General features: G+C 44.9%; 1 pseudogene; it reads right to left on the minus strand.

The window, feature by feature from the left end:
- Window positions 1-3,803: 3,803 nt before the first annotated feature.
- Window positions 3,804-5,206, minus strand: LOC148755602 (CBY1-interacting BAR domain-containing protein 1-like; annotated as a pseudogene).
- Between the last annotated feature and the right edge of the window lie 16,934 nt (window positions 5,207-22,140).

A 22,140-nucleotide genomic window follows, 5' to 3' on the forward strand; every position in this document is an offset into this window, starting at 1 on the left:
GATTAAAAAAGAAACAATAGGATTTCTGATTAAGAAAACTATAGGACTTCTGATTCCGTATGTAAGGAACATGGAAGTTCCCGCTCCAACCTAATAAGTGAAAAATCAACAATTCTTCTTGGATCCATAAGAGATGTGAGAACACAGGGAAAACTGCTGCCCCCAAGGTTGGAGAGACAGGCAAATGTATGTAATCATCATGGCTTACCAGAACAGAGTCTCACAAGTGGATACCACCATGGGAACCAGAGCTTGGGGAGGAAACTCTGAACTGTAATCGATGAATTGTTGGAAGCTCAATGTGAACAGTTCTGAGAATTAAAAACTCCGAGGGAACCTGGTCATAGGAGGGCTTCCACACTTTTCTGAGTTTTACCTCCAGGCGCTCAACCAGGTTCTCACAGCAAATATTAGAGAAAAATCCCATGATGCTTCCAGCAGAAAGAGGGGAAAAGGTACCGTCTTGAAATATGCCAGAGCACCCTGTTCTTAACAAGGCCCGCCTTCCAGAGGAACTAGTTAACCAGACTCTAAGCCTCTGGGGTGTTATCAGAGCCTAACTGATCTAGGGGAATGGAAATACCCAAATACAGCCCAATACAGCCATCCCGTCTCACCTAATCCGGAGAAAAAAACTGAGAGAAACTTTGAGGTTCACAGTGCAGGTGCATAGGCTTACAAAAAGAATTAGACGTATCATAGGACTATCAGACATTCCCCACCCCCTCACACCTCACTTCCACATTACCAATCACTTATTCACAGCAGTTCCTTTGACCCAATATATCATGATGGACTATCAAAAAAAAAAAAAGTACAAGACATACAAAGTGTTAAAAGCACAATTTGAAGAGACAGAACAAACATCAGAACCAGACAGTGCAGAGATGTTGGAATCATCAGACCAGGAATTTAAAATAACTATGATTAATAAGCTAAGGGCTCTAATCGATAAAGCAGACAGTATGCATGCAAGAACAGATAGGCAATGTTATCAGAGAGGCAGAAAGCCTAAGGAAGGACCAAAAAGAAATACTAGAGATCAAAAACACCGTAACCAAAATGAAGGATGTCTTTAATGGGCTTATTAATAGAATGGACGCAGCTGTGAAAGAAAAATGGTAACCTACAAAAACTAAGATTCACCAAATGAACTAAGAGCGTTTGAAAATGGTAATTATGTGAATAAACATAAAAGACATTTTTAGAAGTTCTTTAAAAGGTAACTATTTAACATCAAAATAATAACAATGTATTGCAGGATCTATAACATGTAGAAGTAAAAAGTATGAAAGCAATAACACAAAGGATGGGATGGGAGAAATAAAAGTATGCTGTTGTAGGGTTTTGAAATTACATGTGTTGTGATATAATACTATTTATGTATGTTCAAGGGGGCTATGTTCAAGTTGCCTACTGTAAACCATAGGGGAACCTCTAAAAAAAAAAATCGAAAAAGAGGCATAACTAATAAAACAATAATAGAGAAGATAAAACAGAATACTGAAAAACGCACACTATTCAAAATGTGGCAAGTAAAGAGGAAAAAGGGAACAAAATAACTAATGAAACAAATAGAAAATAAGTAGCAATTAATAGATAGGTTTGATTGACTAACCATATTGTTGATTATATCAAGTGCAAATAGTTTAAACATTCAAATTACAAAGCAGACATCGTCAGACTGTATAAAAAATAGAGACTTAACTCTCTGCTGTCTGTAAGAAACACTCACTTTATGTACCAAAAACACAGATTGGTTAAAAGAAAAGAACAGGAAAAGATATACCATGTAAACACCAATCATAAAAAAAGTTAGAGTGGTTATATTAATATCAGCAAAGTAGACTTTAAGACAAGGATAGTAAAAGAGATCAAGAAGGACATTTCATGATAAAAATGCCAATTCATCAGTAATATATAACATTTCTAAATGTGTACACATCAAATCACCACATAATAGAGCTTCAAAGTACATAAAGCAAGAACTGAGAAAAACCAAAGGAAGAAATATAGAAGTCCACAAATTAAATCAGAAAGAATATAGAAAACTTGAAAAACACCATCTTGACCTAATTGATATTTATAGAATACTTACAATCAACAGAATATATATTCTTTTCAAGTGTACATGGCATATACACCAAGACACACCACATGCTGAACAACAAAACAAGTCTCAAAACATTTTCAAAAGGATTAAAATTCTACAGATAAGAACTTTGACCACAAAGTAATCACTATCTATACAATGCCTAAATATTTGGAAAGAGAACGCACATCTAAATAACCCACGGGTCAAAAAAGAAATCACAAGTAAAATGTTTATTTTTTTTTTCTTTCTTAAGAATATCAGGCTGGCCCGGTGGCTCAGGCGGTTGGAGCTTCATGCTCCTAACTCCAAAGGCTGCCAGTTCGATTCCCACATGGGCCAGTGGGCTCTCAACCACAAGGTTGCCGGTTCGACTCCCACAAGGGACGGTGGGCTGTGCCCCCTGCAACTAACAACGGCAACTGGACCTGGAGCTGAGCTGTGCCCTCCACAACTAAGACTGAAAGGACAACAACTTGACTTGGAAAAAAGTCATGGGAGTATACACTGTTTCCCAATAAAGTCCTGTTCCCCGTCCTTCCCCAATAAAATTTAAAAAAAAAAAAAAAAAAATTTAATTTATTTAGGATTTTTAAGTGTTTTAAATATTTTATTTAAAAAGTACTGAAGTAATTTTATCAATTAGAACTATTCTCAGGAAGCAGTGCTTTGTTAAGAGTAAATCCATGAATAACAAAGTCAAAAAAGTCTTCTAGAAAGTATTTTACTCTTACGAATAATTGTTTTTTGTTGTTTACCAAGTGATTTTATAAATTTTGTAATTTTTATATGCCTGGCTGGGATCCATGAAATAAAGTACAATTCTCCACCCAAAGAAACAAAAGCATCAGACATACTGAAGGGCTCGGATTAAATTTTTACATTTTCAGGAATAAGAGTGACTATATACCCATTTATGAGCTGGTAATTTGGTAAAATTTTTATAGCATTTTTAATGATTTATGGTTTTCCATGATGGTTTCTTAGACAACATTCCACCAAATTACAACTTTACAAAAGTTGTAGTACCATGTATTGCTTTAGTATGACAGCAGTTTTGTGTGGCTTTCTTTTTAAAGCCAAAATGTATGCTTTATGAATAGTTGTAAAACACTGATATCCTAGGTTTCCATTACCTTTAATCAAGAGTTATTAACACTCTTGTTGAAAAGTAAGTTTATGTATTAAATGATGAAACTTCAGGTTAGAGTAAAAGTGGGGGGGGGAAGTAAAGGGATAAAAGACTTGTCTTTTAGATTTAAGGCTTTATGAAATAGTATTTGTATTTAATCAACTATCTAGGACCCTTTTCTGGTAATGAAAGCATACTGTCTTAACCTAAAAGAAGTAACCACTTATTGTTAAATATTTTGTTGTGTGTTTTTTGGTCATCTACTTACTATCACGACCTCAAATAGGTATGGTGCATTAATATGAAATACTTTTGAAATACATAATCTTTTCTTGAAAAAATGGAACCTATACAAAAAGATTACATACAGCTAGACAGGAGGTTCAAATGACTAGTGTGTAGTATTTTTTAAAACATTCATTTTGTCAGCATAAATTGCCTTTAATTATTTTCCATTTCCAGTAGGATTTCATTTTGAGGTTGAATGTATCAAGCCAGTAGAAAGTTTTACAATTTAGTAATTCTGGATGCCAAGTCATTTAAGATAAAAATGGAAATGCGAAGTTTTACTTAAGAAAATTAATTTTCTTCTTCTGTTACATCTAAGTCTTCATCCTCTTCACCATCATCTTCTGCTTGTTGATCTTTTCTTAGTCAACAAATGGATACCCGTCGTGTTCCAGATACACACTTAGCTGTAGTGATCTCTGAAGGAGCGACTTCAGTATTGATACAGGTTAGCTAGCGTGTCCCTAGGTAGACAGGGAGGTCCCTGGTGGAATAAACAAAGATAACCTTATCCTAAAACTCCAGGTTTTGAAATCATTCCTTTGCTCCAGGACAAAATGTAACAAGGCCTTGAGGTTAATCATAAAATTCCTTTTGGCCTGACAAACGAAGCAGATCTGATAGATAAGAGTGGGTTACTTTGCTAATTCCTTTAGGATGGGCAAGCAGAACAAACCTGGTAGACGAATTTCATTAGAAGATACCAGTTCCCTTCTTCAAACAATTCCCTTCTTCAAACAACTCCCCTTCCCCAAACAGGCAAGGGAAGGTATAAAAGTAAGAGCTTTTGCCTCAGTCACGGGGCACCCCCCATTAGGGACCCCCTCCCACTCGGGAGCTCTGACTCTTTGCTTTCAATAAACTATCCTCTTTTTAAAACTCTTTGCCTCTCCTGGGTCTGTGTTTCCATTCTTCGATCTCACGAGACACGATCCCAGCCCACACCCAGAAACTGCCGGCAGATCCAACATCACCTACATCATTTGGGGACTCACAGGGAAATATCCCTACATCAGTATCTGCTCTTACAATATCTGAACAAGATGAATAATCTGGTGGATACAGAGAATTTCAGAAAATCTCTAAATCTTCTTCAGTCTTTTGTATATTTTGGTAGGCAGCAGTGTAGACTTCTAAAGCTTTGCCATGAAATACCATTTCAATAGTCATAAATTCTGAAAGTATAGTCTTTATAGCCTCCATTTTCTGCTTTTCAAAATTGTCAATAGTTTCCTCCAGATGACAAGTTGTTCGGGTAGCATCTATTGTAGCTCTCTGTAATTTGGTTTCTGCCTGTGAAATAACATGCCGGGCAGGTGGGTTTCGCTGACTAAGTTAACTGTTCAGCTTCCTGCTCCCTTGTTGTCAATGTTGCTTTTTCACAATGGTTCTACAAGCTTTCAGTGGTTCAGCTACTCTGGCTTCAAGTGTTTAAACCTCTGCTTGTCAATAATACTGAATTGTGGCAAGTTCATCAGCAAAGTTTTCCAGGTCCTGCTTTAAATTTGGGGTCTCTGTAGAGGCATACACGTTGATTTCATTCACCAGGTCTGCTTTGTCTCACGGTCCAGCAGTTTTCTGCACATGAGCAGCAAAGACTTGGCACAGCTCTCCAAAATGCTTCTGCACATCGTGACATTCTCTTGCAGTTGTCTCATTTGAATGTCCCGGTTTTCCAAGCTGCACCTCAGCATCTTGCCTCACTCATCGCTGGGACCCTGGGCTGGGGCCCAAAGACAGGGCTCTGGGGCGCCTGGCATACCCTGGGGTGTCAGCAGTGGCCCCAGGAGCCAGAGTGCCCGCCCCAACAAGTAAAACTTTTAACATATTTTGAAGTGAACAACAATGAAAACACAACATATCAAAATTTGTAAATTCACTACTTAGAGGGAAATTTACACCTTGAACTACTTAGAAAAAAAGAAAGGAATAAAATTAATGTCCTAAGTTTTTACGATAAAAATTAAAAGGAAAAAAAGAGTGAATGAAATCCAAAATAAGGAGAAAGAAATAGTAAATATCAGAGTGGAAATAATTCTGTGCTAACAGACAAAAATAGAGAAACATTAATAAAAACCAAAAACCAGTTCGTTGAGATTAATAAAATTGACCAGTGTTTAGGTAGACTGATCAAGAAAAAGGAAGAGAATTCTCGAATCACATATCAAGAATGAAATAAGGGACATTACTACAGATTTATCGAAATTCAAAGGATAATAAGAAAATAATGTTAATAATAACATACCAATAAATTTGACAACTTAGGTGAAATGGTCAAATCCTTTGAAAGACACAGACCACCAAAAGGAACACAAGAAGAAACAGAAAATCTTCATAATCCTGTATCTATTAAACAAACTGAATTTCTAATTAAAAACCTTCCCACAAAGAAAACTCTAGGCCCAGATTGGTTCACTGGTAAATTCTACCCATTATTTACATAAACACTGACAGCTATCTTACAAAATTCTTTTGGAAAACATGGGAGGGAACATTCCTCAACACATTTCCTTGAAGGCAGGGTTACCTTGATAACAAAACCAAAGATATTTCAAGAAAAGTCAACGACAGATTAATATTCCTCATAAATGTTGTTGATGCAGAAATCCTGTAAAAAGCAGCAAATCAAATGCAGAAATATGAAAAATGACATGGTGTCCAAGTGAGGTTTATCTCAGAAATGCAAGGTTGCTTTAACACTGGACCAGTTCCCTCAACTGCCTGTGCAGTCTCGTCAATCCCACTGTTTTTAATGAGCAATGAACTCCCTCCCCTTTCCTTCGTTTATTGGACAGATCTGTGTGGAGTATCTACAACGGGCCAGGCCCATATTAGGCAACAGAAGTAAGAACTGAATGAGATACCGTGGGTTTTCTTGAGTACCTTGTCATGCAGTGTAAGACGCATGGTGCAAATGTAAGAAAGTGTATGGAACAGTCACGGGGGGTGTCAAGTACAGCTACAGAATATTGTCAGTAATACTGTAAGAACTATGGATGGTGTCAGATGGGTACTGGGTTTATCAGTGTAATAGATGGGAGGAGGGTTGAGGGGATGGGTGAGAAAGGTAAAGGGATTAAGAAGAACAAATTGGCTGTTACAAATGGTCACAGGAGTGTGAAGTCCAGTGTAAGGCCTATTGTCAATAATATTGTGATAACCATGTATGGTGTCACATGTGTACAAGACGCATCAGGGCGATCACGTGGTAAGTTATACATTCACTATGTTGTACACCTGAAACTAATATAATATTATATGTCAATTGTCATTGAAATTTTTTTAAATTATTTTTAAAAAAGAAAGTGTATAACATAGAAGTGAGAACAAAGCCCAGTGGGGGAGGTCATTCATTGCCTCCAAGGGAGGCCATGGAGGAGACATTTGATTTAGACCCTGAAAGACAAGCAAGTTCAGGGTGTCTCATCAAGAGAGAGAGAAATATAAGAAGCCCAGGAATTTGCCCTGCACACCTCTGCATGCATGCGTGATCTCAAAGCCTCCTGAGTGGGTTTGGGTTTCTTCAACTCTGTCTTAGCTGCATAGGACAATTGCAGAATCAGATCCTCTGTGGGATGCCACTGTCAGCATTTGCCAGGTGGAAAAGCTGAGGGTGGACGTCAGGACGTGGGGGGTGGTCTAGGCAAGGGGAACAGCATGGGCAGAGGTGCAGAGGTGTGAAAGGCATGTGATAGAAGGAAGTGGGAGGGGCTCCGAGGGGTATGGGCCGGAGACGGACAGGCAGGGGCAGGAGGGGAGGGGCAGGCTAAGAGAGGGCACACTGTAATCTCTAGGGTAAAGAGGCTAGAGGTTGACACTGAGGTGCTGGCCTTGGCATTGAGATGCCTAAGGAGCCAGAACAGAGGCGGGGAAGGGCAGGGCCAAGCTGGCTCCTCCCCATGTCAACCTGGGAAGCTCTGCTACTATTAGTTTGGGATCTAGGGTATGCATGTCATATTCCATTTGAAAAAAAGGGAGGTGATCCTTAGTAATACTATAAAAATGTATATAAAATCATTTAATAAATTATATCTAAGCTTCCTTCTGGCAAGAGCCTAGAGTGTTGGCACACAAGATGCAGGGTGGGGAGGACCCATGTCCTTTACCCAATCTCCTGAGCATAGAGATATGGCCACCTGTATGGAGAGCCCTGGGCTCAGGAGACAGGCACCAGGGCATAGAGACTAACTTACTGCTGATTAGAATCTCACCACCCTCTCTCTCCAGGGGCGACGGAAGACATGCTACTGGATCATACTGCCCTGAGGAAGGAACAGTGTCCCTTTCAGAACTTGGCACCCTCTGGCACAGAGTAGACCCCATAGGGACACTGACCATATTGCCTGGATGAGGCTTTGGATGGGGTTCAAGCCAACACTCACTGGAAGCTCAGCTCCCATGGGGTGAGGGGGCGGTTAGTATCAGTGTTTTCATTCTCAGGGCCCCAGGCCCTCCTCTGCCACTGCCTTGGCCACTGACACTGGCACAATCCCCCAGGACTCACCCTCCCACAAACTCCCCTCCTGCAAATAAATAGATGCTAACTCACAAGGCGAGGCCAAGGGCCCTCGTAATAGGTAACTTGCCCATAACTGGAAATATCTTTAATACGAGGAACAGGGATGATTAGTCCCAAAGCCCAGCTCTGTGTCTGCTCCACAAATAGTTGCTGCAAAATGAACCCTATTTTACAGACAAGGAAACTGAGGTTCAGAGCAATTAGGTGGTTCAACCAAAGCTTTTCGTCAAAGCATCGCGGACTTCTGGGTCACCCAGCCAGGGCCTCATCCCAGCTCCACCACTTAACTGCAGGGTGTCAAGGGGTGGGTCAGCTCATTGCTCTGTGCCTCGGTTTCCCCATCTGTACATGGGGACAATAACACCTGCTAATGCCAGACTTGGTACAAAGAAGGGGTTCAAAAGGCGGTAGGGAAATTGTTAGTCCTAGATGGAGTCAGGATTTGAACCCATCTAGGCAGAACTAGGCCTGTCCCTCTGCTCAGAGGCCTCTGTCACCACAGCGAAACCCACACTGTTACTCTCCTCCTGAAACTCCCATAGGGAGAGAAGTGTGGCCATTATTCATATGAGACTGTGACCCAGACATTTGATCAACAGCCTTCTTCTTTAAAAACATGTGAAAGGCAAGATCTTGGGCTTCTGTGTGATGAGTTATGTCCCCACAGGGCAGCTGGCTCTGTCTCAGGACTGTGACTGCGAGGAAAAGCCATGCTCAACTCAGCCCACCAACTGGTGGCCCTACGCTCTAACACTAACTCCTATTCTACACTTATCTTGTGCCGGGCACAGGGCCAGTGGCTGTAACTTACTATGCACAACAACCGTGACATGGAGAAATCATTGTTATCTCCACTTTACAGGGGAGGAAACAGGCACAAAAAAGTTAGGTAACCTGTTCAAAGTCCTATGGCTGCAGAGCTGCAATCCAGGCAGCGCGCCTCGTGGCTGGCCCAAATGACACGTGCGCGCAGGAAGCCCCACACGCTGGAGCCCAGGCTGCCTGGCTGGCTCCTGGTGGTTTACTCTCCTCCATCTGCTTCCTGCCTGACTTGACATCCAGCAAGTGCCTGACCCGGGCGTAGAGGCCCTGATCCTTCCAGTTCTAAGCTCCCCTGGAAATGTCAGGTACTGAAAAAAGCACATGCAGTTTGGTTTCGTAGAGACCTGGGCTCCAGTCCTGGGGCTGGCGCTTACCAGCCGTGAGAGGTTGGTGGGAGGAGGTCTCTTCACCTCCCTGAGCCTCCACTTCCTGATCTGAAAAATGAGGTAAGGAGAGCTCCCTTCCCTGCGATACCTGACAGAGAGAATTTGCTTGTTAATGCTTCACACAGGGTCAGGTAGGGGGTTGAATCTCCATGAGTGCTCTTTCCCTCGCCCAGAACTTGGGTGTGTGTGGGGGGGTGGGGGGGAGGGGAGAGGGTCCCTGGAGTGGATAAGGCAGGCATGGGGCTGAGGAATTCTGAGAGACTGTAAGAGAGAGATTAAGGAGTAATTCAAATTCACCAATTTATCTGAGCACCAACTTTGTGTCAGGATGATGGTAAGCATTTAACGTGTAGTGTCTCATTTAATCAACAGTCCCACGAGGCAGGTTCTATTATTGTGGTCTTGCACAGGATGGGACTGGAGCCAAAAGACACAAAGTGACTTTCCCGGGGTCATCTTCTGATGCTTAGTGGAGCCAGAATTTGAACCCAGGTCTGCACAGCTCATAAGTCTACGGTCTTAACTTCTCCCCCTGATTGTCTCCATCGGTGAATAGTGCCTAAAATTCTACCATTCGTTCCTTTGAGAAGACCTGAGATAAGAAGTGTGAAAATGCAACCCAAGGCCTAGGACTTAGCCAAGCCCCGACAAAAGGCCTGTTGAAAGACTGGGGGATTTGGTGATGTGGACACAGAAGGCTTATGAGCAGCATTGAGGTTACAGCTTCATGAATTGTGGGGGGGGGGGGGAAACCACAATTTTGTTTTGATGTTTTGGGGAACTCTGGGATGCTTGGCTGCTCCTGCAGCTGAAACCTGGGGAACCACCTGGCCAAAGCAAGTACTGCCCAGTGCCTGCTTCGTGACCCCTCTGGACCTCCACCCAGGCCTTTGGTCAGCAAAACAAATGCTACAGGTCAAACCTTGTGACTAAAGATGGCGTTTGGAGTGTCATTTCTCTTGCGAAATGAAAACCACCACTACCACCTACCTCCAACGGGGGGCAAGTCTCGTTGGCATGGCTCAGAGAAAGCAGGGCCGCCATCTACCTGTTCCTTAAACAGCAGCATTTTCAGATTAGTTGAAGTCAATGCGCTTCCACTCTTTGGAACCAGGTTAAGTATGGCAGCTAAATAAATCCAGCACACTTATTAAACAGGAATGTGTGGCGGGAAGAGCCTACCGTTTGCTTTTACAAGGATGTAAACAAGATACACTCATTATGCTTGGATCTGGGGTAATTTCAATCCATCACTGCTCTGACATGTATCTATTACTCATACAAAGCTAAATCCAAAGCCTCAGACGAAAGAGTTCAATTCCCAAGAAAACAGCGAAAGCTTAACAATGTAAAACTTTAAGGTACATCAGCAATAAATTAGTACTGATTTACAGTAACACCTGGACGCCCTTCCCATGCACATAAAGAGAATCACAGAAGCTTTCGGTGTTACCGAATTGTTTTAATGGCCTTACAGATTTGGTGAATCAAAATGAAACATTTCCATTCCAGAGTCCATCCTTTTTCTCCGGGTCAAGGTGAAATAGATTATTATTTTCCAGGTGGAGTTTTAAAAGTCCATATTCTTTAAGCCTTGATTAGTGAGTGACACCAGATTGTTTGCTAATTTTAGCCGTTTGGTCTCCTTTCAGCCTTGTATACCAGATTCCAGCAGATTTAATATCTGGTCAAATCCTTCAGATGCTCTTCCTTCCCTGGGTCCCAGGTGACGTTCTCAATGCTGTGTCAATAAAATACAGAGTGGAATTAGGAGACTTGATATTTTCCTCTGTGCACTGGACATCCAGAAGCCATTTGGACTGCGTTGTAAAAGATGAGTTGGGAAGTGAAAATGTTTCTCGGCCCGAGTCTCTCAATAGATGAGGTGGAGGAGGGAAAAGAGGGCAAACACGAGGATGCCGACTGTAGACCGCAGAGCACCAATGCTGCTGGGAGCAGTAGCAGCTGGCGTCACTGGGGCTCCCGGGGTTGAATCTGCCCGTGCCATGGGAGTAGGGGCTGAATAAACCTGCTGGGTTATGAGCAGTGCCAGAAGCAGTAGACCCAGCTGCAGCCTGATCAACGTCCCTCTTCCCATGTCCGCTCTTTCTGTGCTCGGTGCTCTGGAGACTGAAGGACTGTGAGCCCCACGAGACTGAAGGTGAAGTAGCAAGGTGTGATCATCACAAGGGCCTTATATGCCAGCGTGTCACAAAGCAGTGACATGGCGCTCACCTGCCAGAGTGTCACAATGCCATGACACGGCACTCACATTGGCCGCCTACCCAATTCTTTGCTTTGGAAACTAAACACTTGTTTAGCGTACTTGGGCTCCATTACTGAGAAATCTGAAGTTTCCATGGTCTTTCTTCCACGTGGCGGTATTTATTTCCTTATCCTTAAAAGCAATGCAGGTTTGTTGTTCCAAGTTGGTAGTACAGGCTATGACAATAGGTTTATATCCAGAGATAATCACTAGTGATATTTGGTATGTTTTTATATAGTACATACATATATGTCTTTCACTCAATAGAGGTTTTGTACACAGAAGTTTTGCTTAACATTTGTCATGAACATTTTCCTGTCATTAAGATCTTTTTTAAAAAACATGATTAGTTTCTTTAAAAGACTGAGCACTGAGCTCTGGGTGTAGTTTTATCCTCATCTGGTTTTTATTCTTCTGGATTTATATAAAAGAAAGAGAATAGACCATGGTGTTCATCTTGCTTTTTTCTGGATGAAAAGATTTTTGTATTTTCCAACTTTTCTACACTGGTTAGATCTAGAGGTTGAATTAGTTTTGGGGTTTGGCTTGGGTTTGGGGTTCTTTCTGAGGAGTAGGGTTGGTGGAATTCAAGCTACAGTAAATCAAAGTAGAGATTGCTTTTTAAAAAGATTATGGAAAGTTGACAACGAAAATTTGAAGAGTGACAGGAAACTTTTGGTTAATAATAGAGCACTTGTAGTCTGAATGGTAATTGGTGCTCTGTGAAGGACCGAAATGGGTAAAAAATAACACATTCGTGGATGTTTGAAATTTGGGATATGGCATAAGGAATTTAATAAAAGGTTTAAAAACCTTTGGCTTGGATTTTCTTTTCAACTTGAAGAGAAAGTTTGAAGTGATTCAATATCCTCTGCATCCCTTGTTTTCAAGCATGCAAATACTTTCTTTACATTCTAGAAAATTAAAACCTACCTTCGTTGCTTTTCCTGGGCCACTGCTCCCTGCCTCTTCAGGAATCCGATTTCTTTTTCTGAATTTTTATGGGAGAGCCTGAAGAATGATCTGGTTTCTTTTTGCCATTTGGAAGTTGAACCCACACAAACCATATTCCCTTTTCCTTCCTTCTTTTTGCAGAAAGTGATACAGCAGCAGTATCAGACATGGAGGAAGTAGGAACCTTCCTGGAGGGTGGCGAAGCCACCGCATTTCAGCCTGCTTGTGTACCCTTTAGTCCACACCGTGGTCAGACAAGAGGAGATGAGAGCAATGAACTGACGTTGTAGGCTGTCTCAAAAACAAGGACCCTCGTGGATGTATCTTCTCACCAAACTTTTTTTGACCGTTTTTTAACAAACACATTGAATCTACCTGCCCAGCCGCAGCTTCCTTTGTTTTTCTAACAACTCAAAGGGAGCCATGATGCAGGTTTTGGTTAGGATCGTTGACCTTAAAAATTAAGCAGTCAATTATTTTACCAGCAAAAATAGGTTTATTCGGGAACAGTAAGGAATTGCAATTTGGAACAAGTAAGTTATAGCAAAAGCCATAGTCAAGTCTAACAAACAAAGAACAGGAACGTTATTTTAATGGAGAAAAAGGAGGTGGTTGGGAGGGGTTGTTCTGAAGGCAAGTCCATTGGACAAAAGTAAGAGTTCAGGGAGGTGAGTTTCTCCGGAGCAGGGCAGGCAGGGGTGTTCTCACTGGCGGAGTTGCTAAGGTCGTCGATTTCTTGAAGGAGAAGAAAGGTACATCTTTCCTGTTGGGGCCTATAACCGATGATTCTTTCCCATTGAGGATTCCTCTGTTGAGGTCCCTAATATACAATTCTTCTGTAATTGTCATGGACTGGTGCTGTGTGAGAGCTCCCCCTTCTGGCCTCCCGACTCTATGTTAGTGAGGTTTCCCTTCATTCGTTTTCACAACATAGAAAGAACCCTGTGGCGTCTTTCTGCTCTAACCAAACAGAGGGGCTGCTCCAGTGTGTCTGGAGCTTTTTCTTCTACACTACACCCGTGTGTTTGTGACCTCTCTGCTCAAATGGCCTCCATTATAATATGGAGTGAGCATCTGTCATTGTTGGTGGTCACCTAGCAACAGAATTGTTTATGGAATGCCCAGTTTTGAGAGCTAGAACCTAAACATGCCAGAGGCTTTCTTTCCCAATCTCCTTCGCAGGTTAGATGCAATCATGTGACCAGTTTCCTCCAATGAGAGACATTCCAGCCCACAATTTGGAAAGAATGTTCCTGACAACGTTTCTGCTAAATTGACCAGAGTACGTTTGTGTTATGTGAAATAACAACCCTGTCTGATAGGTTACCCTTTAGACTAATCAAAAATTCCCAACCTTTTAGGACTTCATTAAAATGCTGCCTCCTCAAGGAAGCCTTCTTTGATGCCTACTCCCCGGAAATGATCTCTCATCCAGTTTGCCTGTGGGTTTTACTTTATGGCCTTGAAGCTCCCTGACGGCACTAACTTTATAGTTATTTCCCAAAATAATGGTTAAGAGCAGGGACTCAGGAACTATTGCCTGAATTCAAGCCCCAGCTTTGCTATTAACTTGCTGTGTGACCTTGGGCAAGTTAATAAACCACTCTGGGCCTCATCTGCAAAATGGGGTGAAAATAGCACTTATCTCTCGGAGCTGTTGTGAGGATTATAACATATGTCCATGTAAAGCACTAAAGACAATGCCTGACTCATTATAAACCCCACACAGGTGTTTTTATCACCTCCATTCACACCACCACCACTGTCACTTGTGGCCCCCAGGCCTGTAAAGGGCTGCTCACACCATGACACTAATCCCTTGCAGAATGCCCTTCCAGAACATGTCTGTCTTTCCTGCTGGTGGCCTGCAGAGCGCTTGGCCAGCATAGTCAGCTTTTCCACAGCACCTGTGCTCTGGGACTGCAATCAATGCCAGGCCCTTCACTGGCCCCAAGTCCTCTCAGTACCCCCCCCCACACTCGGATCCACTGACTTCCTGCCATCTCCACCATGGCTGCCCTGCTCTCTGCACCTGAATCATAGCAGAGGCCTTTTAACTGGTCTCTTTGTGCCCACATCTAGCTGCTTCTAAAGACCGCACGAAGGGCAGACACATCAACTATGCTGTCCTTGGCTCCTTCAAAACCAACCCTAGTAACTCTTTAATGAGGAACCCGAGGCACTGGGCCTAAGGCAGGACTAAACCACTGTCGTTATGAGTCACTCATCCCCTCAAAGGCTCTTGTGTCTTCATCAAATATGGTGCCACCCATCAGAGACTCCCACAGCTCCTTTCTATGTGGAAGGATCTGGAGAAGTTGGGGGGAAGCAAACTGGGTGAGCCACAGCCTGAGCCAGGGGCTGGGGTGAGAGGCAAGGGGCCGCAGGTCCATGAGTGCTCTGGGCTGGGCAGGATTTTATTGCCATGACCATGAAACACGGACACGGGGAAGAAGCGTCTTTGCCAGCTGTGACAAGGCCCACTGGTGGGCATGTACCACCAGCTCTGGAGGCAGTGGGTCTGGGACTGATCTCAACAGGCCTGGGTTTGAATCTAGCTCTGCCATCTCCTGGCTGGGTGGCCTTGAGCACATCGTTTCCACACCTGAGTCATGTGCCTGGGGCTGGAGGGGCAGGGCAGGAGCTGGACTCACAGGGCCTTGAAAGCCAAGCTTAAGGTTGGGTCTTTGCTTTAGGAGCAGAGGGGCCTCTGATGAGCTTTAACCGGCCGGGGGAGCAAGAAGTTTTGCATTTCAAAGAGACCATGGTAAGGACAAAAAAATAAAATGCTGCTGAAAAGCTTAGACCTGTGATGGCTCAGCTGTATCCCAGGAAGTGGCAGCAAATGTCATGGGGATGGGGTGGGTGGAGTGAGACCACCAACTGCTCTGGACTGACGCTCCCCACCCCCTGCCCCAACAAATACTTCTCACAGCTTCCTCACAGTCCCAGGGATGGGGGTGTTGTTACCACCCCATTTCACAGAAGGAGAAACTGAGGACCAGAGGAGGGCAATGGCTTGCCCAAAGAGAACTGTCCTAATGAAACAATTAAATGGAATATCTCATGCAAAGCCCCTGGTGTCTGGGGTCTGGCATGTATCTGACGGTGGTTTCCTCTTTGCTTCCCTGGCCCCTCCAGAGTTCCAGCTGGTGAGCAGCCTTCCAGCATCATCAGGAGGTAACTGAACCATGGATGAGTGATGCGGGGGCAGTCAGTCCTCCCAGTTCTGTGACACACACACACCCCCATCCTGCTGGAGCCTGTGTCCCCAGGGTGTAATCAAAGCCTCTCTCTGATTTACAGCTGGACCATCATCTGCTGGCTCCCAACGCCCAGATGTCCGCTGAGGCCTCTGAGGGCAGAAGCCAGGGCTGGGCCACCACCCCACCCCGGACCCAGATCCCAGGGAGGGGACAAGTGTCAGTCTCAGCTGCAGAGGAGTGGGGGGCCTGGCTGGGAGCAAGGAGGTCTTTTTGCTCCCAGGTTGCACAGGGACCTGGGGATTCCCCCTGTCACCGGGGAATCCAGAGAAGGGGACAGAAGTAGAGCCCTAGGGGCCTGGTAGCCCGGTCACATAGGGCCAGGTTGGGGGCCTCTGGGAAACAGGACGCTGAGGAAGGACTTCAAGGAGCCTGAAACCAGGGACCCAGGGACCAGCCAAGACTGCAAGGGGGCCTCAGAGGTTCACAGCATTAACATCCCTGGGGCTTTGAAGGCATGTCCCCGCCCACGTGCTGCTCAGCTGGTCCAAAGCTCCTGGGTGGGGCAGGCCCTCTGCCCTCCCAAGAATGCTCAGAGGAGAGCCACATGCCTGTCACAGGGCCTTGAGGAAGGAACTTAGGGACATTCTGTGCTGTTACTGCTGCTCCTGCTGTGTTGGACTGGGAGGCAGACGGCCTCCACTTGAGTTGCCTGTGGACAACGGAGAAGGTGTGGTTTCCTGGGACAGGGAGTGGTCTAGAGCCTACTGCTTAGAACCATCTAGTTCACACCTCCTTCCCCCCATTTTTCAGAGGGGAAACTAGGCTCAAAGAGACGTGGTTTTCTCAAGGTCTCACCACAATTTGGAGACAAGACATCTTTTTCTCTCCTCCTTTTTCTCTCACTTCCCCTCCACCTTTTTCCTTCGCTCCACTTTTTTTCTTACTATCTTTTATCTGTGCCTTGTCCCAGGTCACATGAGGGACCATGTTGTGTTGGGATCACAAGGCCTTGGGAATTGGGCGACCTGGTTTCAGATCCCAGAGCTGCCACCTCCTGGCCCCTTCATCTGACAGGAGTCTCTGAGCTTCCTGAAGCTTCAGTCCCTCCCTGGGAAAAGAGGTTAATCTGAGAGCCTGCTGACAGGATTCTGGGGAGGCTTAAAAGAGGTAACACGCAGAAACGGTTAGCACTGTGCCTGACCTTCCCTATGGAGAGCGACAAGGAAAAGGAAGAGACAGACAGACACACAGGCAGGCAGACCATCAGAAAGAGCCAGAACCAGGCCCGCTGACCCCTCTTCTTCAGCTGCCATGATGATGAGGTGATAGTAAGGACCTATTGTGTGCTGGACGCATCCTGGGTTGTGTTTAATGGACAAGTGAAGGACTGCCTGCCAGCTTGTGGAGAGGCAGGAAGCAGCATCCTGCGCTCTGTGCCGCTATCCAGCCTTTGACTGGGACTGAATCCCTCTCCGATCCAAGTGCGGGAACAGTCCTCCATCAGCCACTGTGAAGCCAGCCCAGGGCCAGCCAGCTCATCCACTGCTGCCATTTCCCGGTGGAGCAAAGGAATAAAGCATGAAGTGGGTAGGTAGGGACTATTTTGTCTCAGGTGGTCAAGGAAGGCCTCTCGGAGGAGGTGACTTTTGAGCTGAGACAGTCATAGGATATTGGGGCTGATCTTGTAGGCTGGGGGTCACTACCTGGAACCCTCCTGAGTTTGGGGGTGACGTGTTCAGGTGACAGGAACACAGCAGGGCAAACATGATTCTGGCTCTCAGCCTTAGAGCTAAGGGGCCATCAGGAGTGGTGGGGACCAAGTCTAAGCAGAGAACCTAAGTGAGGCCATCTGGGGGCAGAAGCTGCTCAGCTCCAGAGACTGTCCAGGCCACACCCAGTGTGGTCAGATCTCCTGATTATTCAGGGCAAAAGGAAATCTGATTTTTATGTGTGATATCCCAATTTTTAAACATTGGACCTCCATGTCTACCCCCTCTTTTCTCTCCTATCTTTCTTTCTTCCCTTCTGTGCAGAATGTTTATTTTCATACATCGTCCCAAGCCTCTGACATTTAAACTTTGAAATCAGAATATTTTCTATTTCTCTTTTCTAGACGAGGCTGCTGGGTGAGATTTCCCCAGGTCCATGCGTGCCCTCCTGGAGGTGAAGGGCACGCATGGACCTGGGGAAATCTCACTGGCTTTTGTGAGCCAATTACAGCCCCCAATATTTACTGAGCGCTTAGGGTGCACCAGGCCTCCTCTCATGAATGGCCAATGGAATCCACTGCAGAGCCCTGTGAGGTTGATATTACCATCTGCATGTGCGTGATGCACAAGCAGAGGGTCAGAGCAGTTCAGGAGCAAGTCTGTGGTCACACAGCAAGTAAGGGCGTAGCAGGGACAAAAACTGCCATCTCTAAGCCAAAGTCTAATTTTTCCCCTATAGCAGTGGTTTTCAGCCGGGGGAGGGGAGGGGATGAATTCCCCCCTCCCCACCCAAGGGACAATTAGCAATTCCCGGAGGTATTTTCAATTGTCATGACTCAGGGGTGCTATTGGCATCTAAGGGTTAGAGGCCAGGGATACTGCCAAGTATCTTACAATATAAAGAACAGTCCACCTCCCATTAACAGCCCAAAATGTTAATAGTGCTGAGTCTGAGAAACCCTGATCTAAGCTTCAAGGTCAGTGAGCTTACGGGGGCACTGAAGGACACGCGGCACTTGGGCAGAACAAAGATTTGGGAGGGGCCATTCCAGACAGAGACAATGACAGGAACAAAGCACAGAGTTAGGAACAGGGCATGTTGAGGGGCCAGTCAGGGGGCTGGGCAGAAAATTCAGAGAGCAGGACGGAATGAGCATGGCTACAGAGGCAGACATGACCTGTGTGTGTCAGGGATCTTTGGTTGCAAGTGACAGAAAAGCCAGCTCACCCTGGCTGAGTTTAAAAGGAAATGCATGGGCTCATTTGAGTGGTCAGTCCAAGGACAGGCAAGAATGGGAGGAGGCTTGACCAAAGGAAAATATGATGGCTAGAAAAAAACAACATGCACAAGAGTCAGCACGAACCAAGATACATGTATTACCTCATTTCTCCTCACAACAATCCCATGAGGTGGATATTATTGTTTACAGTTAATAGACAAGGAAATGAAGGCCTGGAGAGGATGAGTAACATGCCCAGGGTCACAGCTAGTACTGGTGACAGAGACCAGATTGGGATTTGGCTCCAGAGTTTGGCTCTTAACCACTGTATTGCCCCACCCTCCTGCTGTCACAGGCCTGAATATGGCAGCCAGACCCGTGAGGCGAAGTGGCTTTCTCCAATAGGAAATGAAGAGCCATCAAATGTAGCAGAGGTTGACAGCATCAGCCTGCACTTTAGAAACACACTTGGAGGCAGTGGGGGGGAATGGGGAGAACTGGGCATTGTCTAGGCAGGAGCTGGGGAGGGCCTGACTCTGCAGCGGGGAGGGTGGGGGGACGCATGGGAGATGCTCACTGAATTTCTCTTGGCCACCAGGCCTGTGCTGGTGGAACAAGCAGTGGGTACAGGGCGAGGGCTGGTGGATGATTGATGACCTGGCTCTGAAGGTGCCTCTGGGTTTGCATCATTTTCCGGCTCATCCCCCTCACTACAGCAGATGGGAACTAGGCATGTAAGCCATCCATCTCTTGCTGTCTGCAGGGAGGGAGGGGAAAGGGAGACAGGGTCTGGTGACAGGGAGGGCAGCGGCGGTTCTTTTCCATGACGGGTTCAGGGAGCAGCAGGCTGTCATTCTTCCTCATTACTGTCCAGAAAGAATTCTGTCCCAGGAGCTCCTTCCCCAGGGATCAGTAAGGGCCATTGGCCAATGCTGTCTGTCCTCAGTCCTAGAGGGGCTCTGGAATGCCCGGCTCAACCTCACTGCTGGACTCGGCTGTCTTTATGCCATCCCCTCAGATCAAAGGCCACCCGTGGCTCCCACCTCGGCACTGCCACCTTCACCACCTCGGAGCTGGCTGGTGACCAGGGCCAATTCACAGCTTCCACACGCTCAGCGGCACCACTGACCTGCGCCAGAAACCAGGGAGGGAGGGCAGTAAGGCAGATGCTACCGCACCACACCGCCCCTGCTCCTGCTGCCCCTGTCCAAGCAGCAGGTCTGCCTCCTCTACTTCAGGGTCACCTCCTAACTTCTCCTTCAACATGCAGTTCAGGGGTCAGTCCCTCTGGGAAGCCTTCTCAGATCAGTGTCTTGAAGGAGGTAAGAGAGCTGGGAGTCGATGTGGACCCTGGGCCCCACTTCTATCCCGTGGTGAGAACTCCTGCTTCAGGAAGAGCTGTCCAAACTTGCTGGTAGCGGCTCAGCCTCCTTCTGCAGGTTGGCTTGGGGGTGGCAGGCTGCAGGCTGGGACAACTGGGCACCAAGTTCTGTCAGCCTCCCGCAGGCTAGCCCAGGCTTGTTCTCAGAGTGGAGGCAAGGTTCTGAGAGAGGGAAACCGTGCACGAGGGCACGTGGGCTCTGGCACATCACTGTTTCCACGGCATTCTATTGACCAAAGGAAGTCAAGGGGTGGAGAAGAGACTCTACCTCTTGATGGGAGAAGAGATTTCCCGAGGTCAGCCTTTTATGATCCAATTCAGTCCCCCTGTGTATGTTCTCAGAGCTCCTGCCATAACCCCTTTCATGAAAATCTTTACATTTTACTATGATGACTTCTCCAGTGTTCTGTTTTCCTTGCTTGACTCTGAGCTCTGTGAAGACAGAATTCTTGTCTTCTTCACCTCAGGCCCACCAGTGCCTCACCAAGAGCCAGACGTGTAACAGGCACTCAGTATAGGCTTATGAATGAATGAATGAATGAATGAATGAATGAATGAATGAATGAATAAAAGAAACAGGTGCTACTGCTTGGCCATGTCTCCCCCACTGTGGACATAGACAAGGGGCTGTGTGGAACAATGTTCAAGAACTTCCTTTCATGCATTTGTTCTCCCACTCTCCTGCAAAGGTGTGTGGATTCCTCTGTCTGAGCTGGAAATCTAGGGAGACCACTTCTTGACTCTGTGTTCTTGGACAAGTCGCTCCCCCTCTCTGTGCCTCACTTCCAAATTGGAAAAGGAGTAAAATTATCTCTGTTCACAGATAACGTAATCTTATATGTAAAAAAATCCTAGAGATGCTACCAAAACAAAAAAGTTCGAAGTAGCAAAATAATCAAAGTTGCATGATACAAAATCAACATGCAGAAAATCAGTTATGGTCCTATATACTAACAATGAACAGTCTGAAAAGGAATTTAAGAAAATCCCATCTACAATAGCATCAAAAAGAATAAAGTACTTAGGAATAAATTTAACTAAGGAAGTAAAAGACTTGTACACTGAAAACTATAAAACATTGCTGAAGGAAATTAAAGAAGACACAAATAAATGGACAGGCATCCATTTATTATGAATTAGAATACTTAATATTGTTAAACTCTCCATACTACCCAAAACAATCTACAGGTTTAATGTCCTATCAAAACCCCAATGACATTTTTTACAGAAATAGAAAAACCCATCCTAAATGTCATATGGAATCTCGAGGGACCCCCGATAGCCAAAACAATCATGAAAATAACAAAGTTTGAGGACTCACATTTCCTGATTTCAAAATGTATTACAAAATACAATAATCAAAACCGAATGGTATTGGCATAAAGACAGACATATACATCAATGGAACAGAATAGAGCGTCCAAAAATAAACCTTCACTTATATGGTCAAATGATCTTTGACAAGGGTGCCAAGACTACACAATGGGGAAAGGATAGTCTCTCAATAAATGGTGATGGGATAACTGGATAGCCACATGCAAAAGAGTGAAAATAAACCTTTATCTTACATCATATATAAAAATTAACTCAAAATGGATTAAAGACCTAACCATAAAACTCCTAGAAGAAAAGCTTCATAACATTTTATTTGGCAATGATTTCTTGAATATGATACAAAAAGCATATGAAACAAAAGCAAAACTCAACAAATGGGACTACATACATCAAACTTTAAAATTTCTGCATCTCAAAGGGAACAAACGAAAGTGAAAAGGTAACCTACAGAATCAGAGAAAATATTTGCAAATCATATATCTGATAAGGGATTAATATCTAGATATATAAAGAACTCCTACAACTCAACAACACAGACCAAATAATTTGATATAAACATGGGCAAAGGAGTTGAATAAACATTTCTCCAAAGAAGGTATACAAATAATAAAGCATGTTTCACTCCATATTGGACTGCTCCTGACGTCCTCACCTCCACCCATCTTGGCTGCACTTGAGGCTCACTGCTTCCAACTCATTCTCCAAAAGGAAAAAAAGAAAATAAAGGAAGTAACTGCCTCCTGCCCCAGGGATCCACAACCTTCCCACATGGATGACTCTGGAGATGAGATCCATCACAAAGAATGTGCCTGCTCGCTGGGGGACCACAA

This window comes from Rhinolophus sinicus, chromosome 14 (genome assembly GCF_057876585.1).
Source record: "Rhinolophus sinicus isolate RSI-liver-muscle chromosome 14, RSI-T2T, whole genome shotgun sequence".
Taxonomy (NCBI): Eukaryota; Metazoa; Chordata; class Mammalia; order Chiroptera; family Rhinolophidae; genus Rhinolophus; species Rhinolophus sinicus.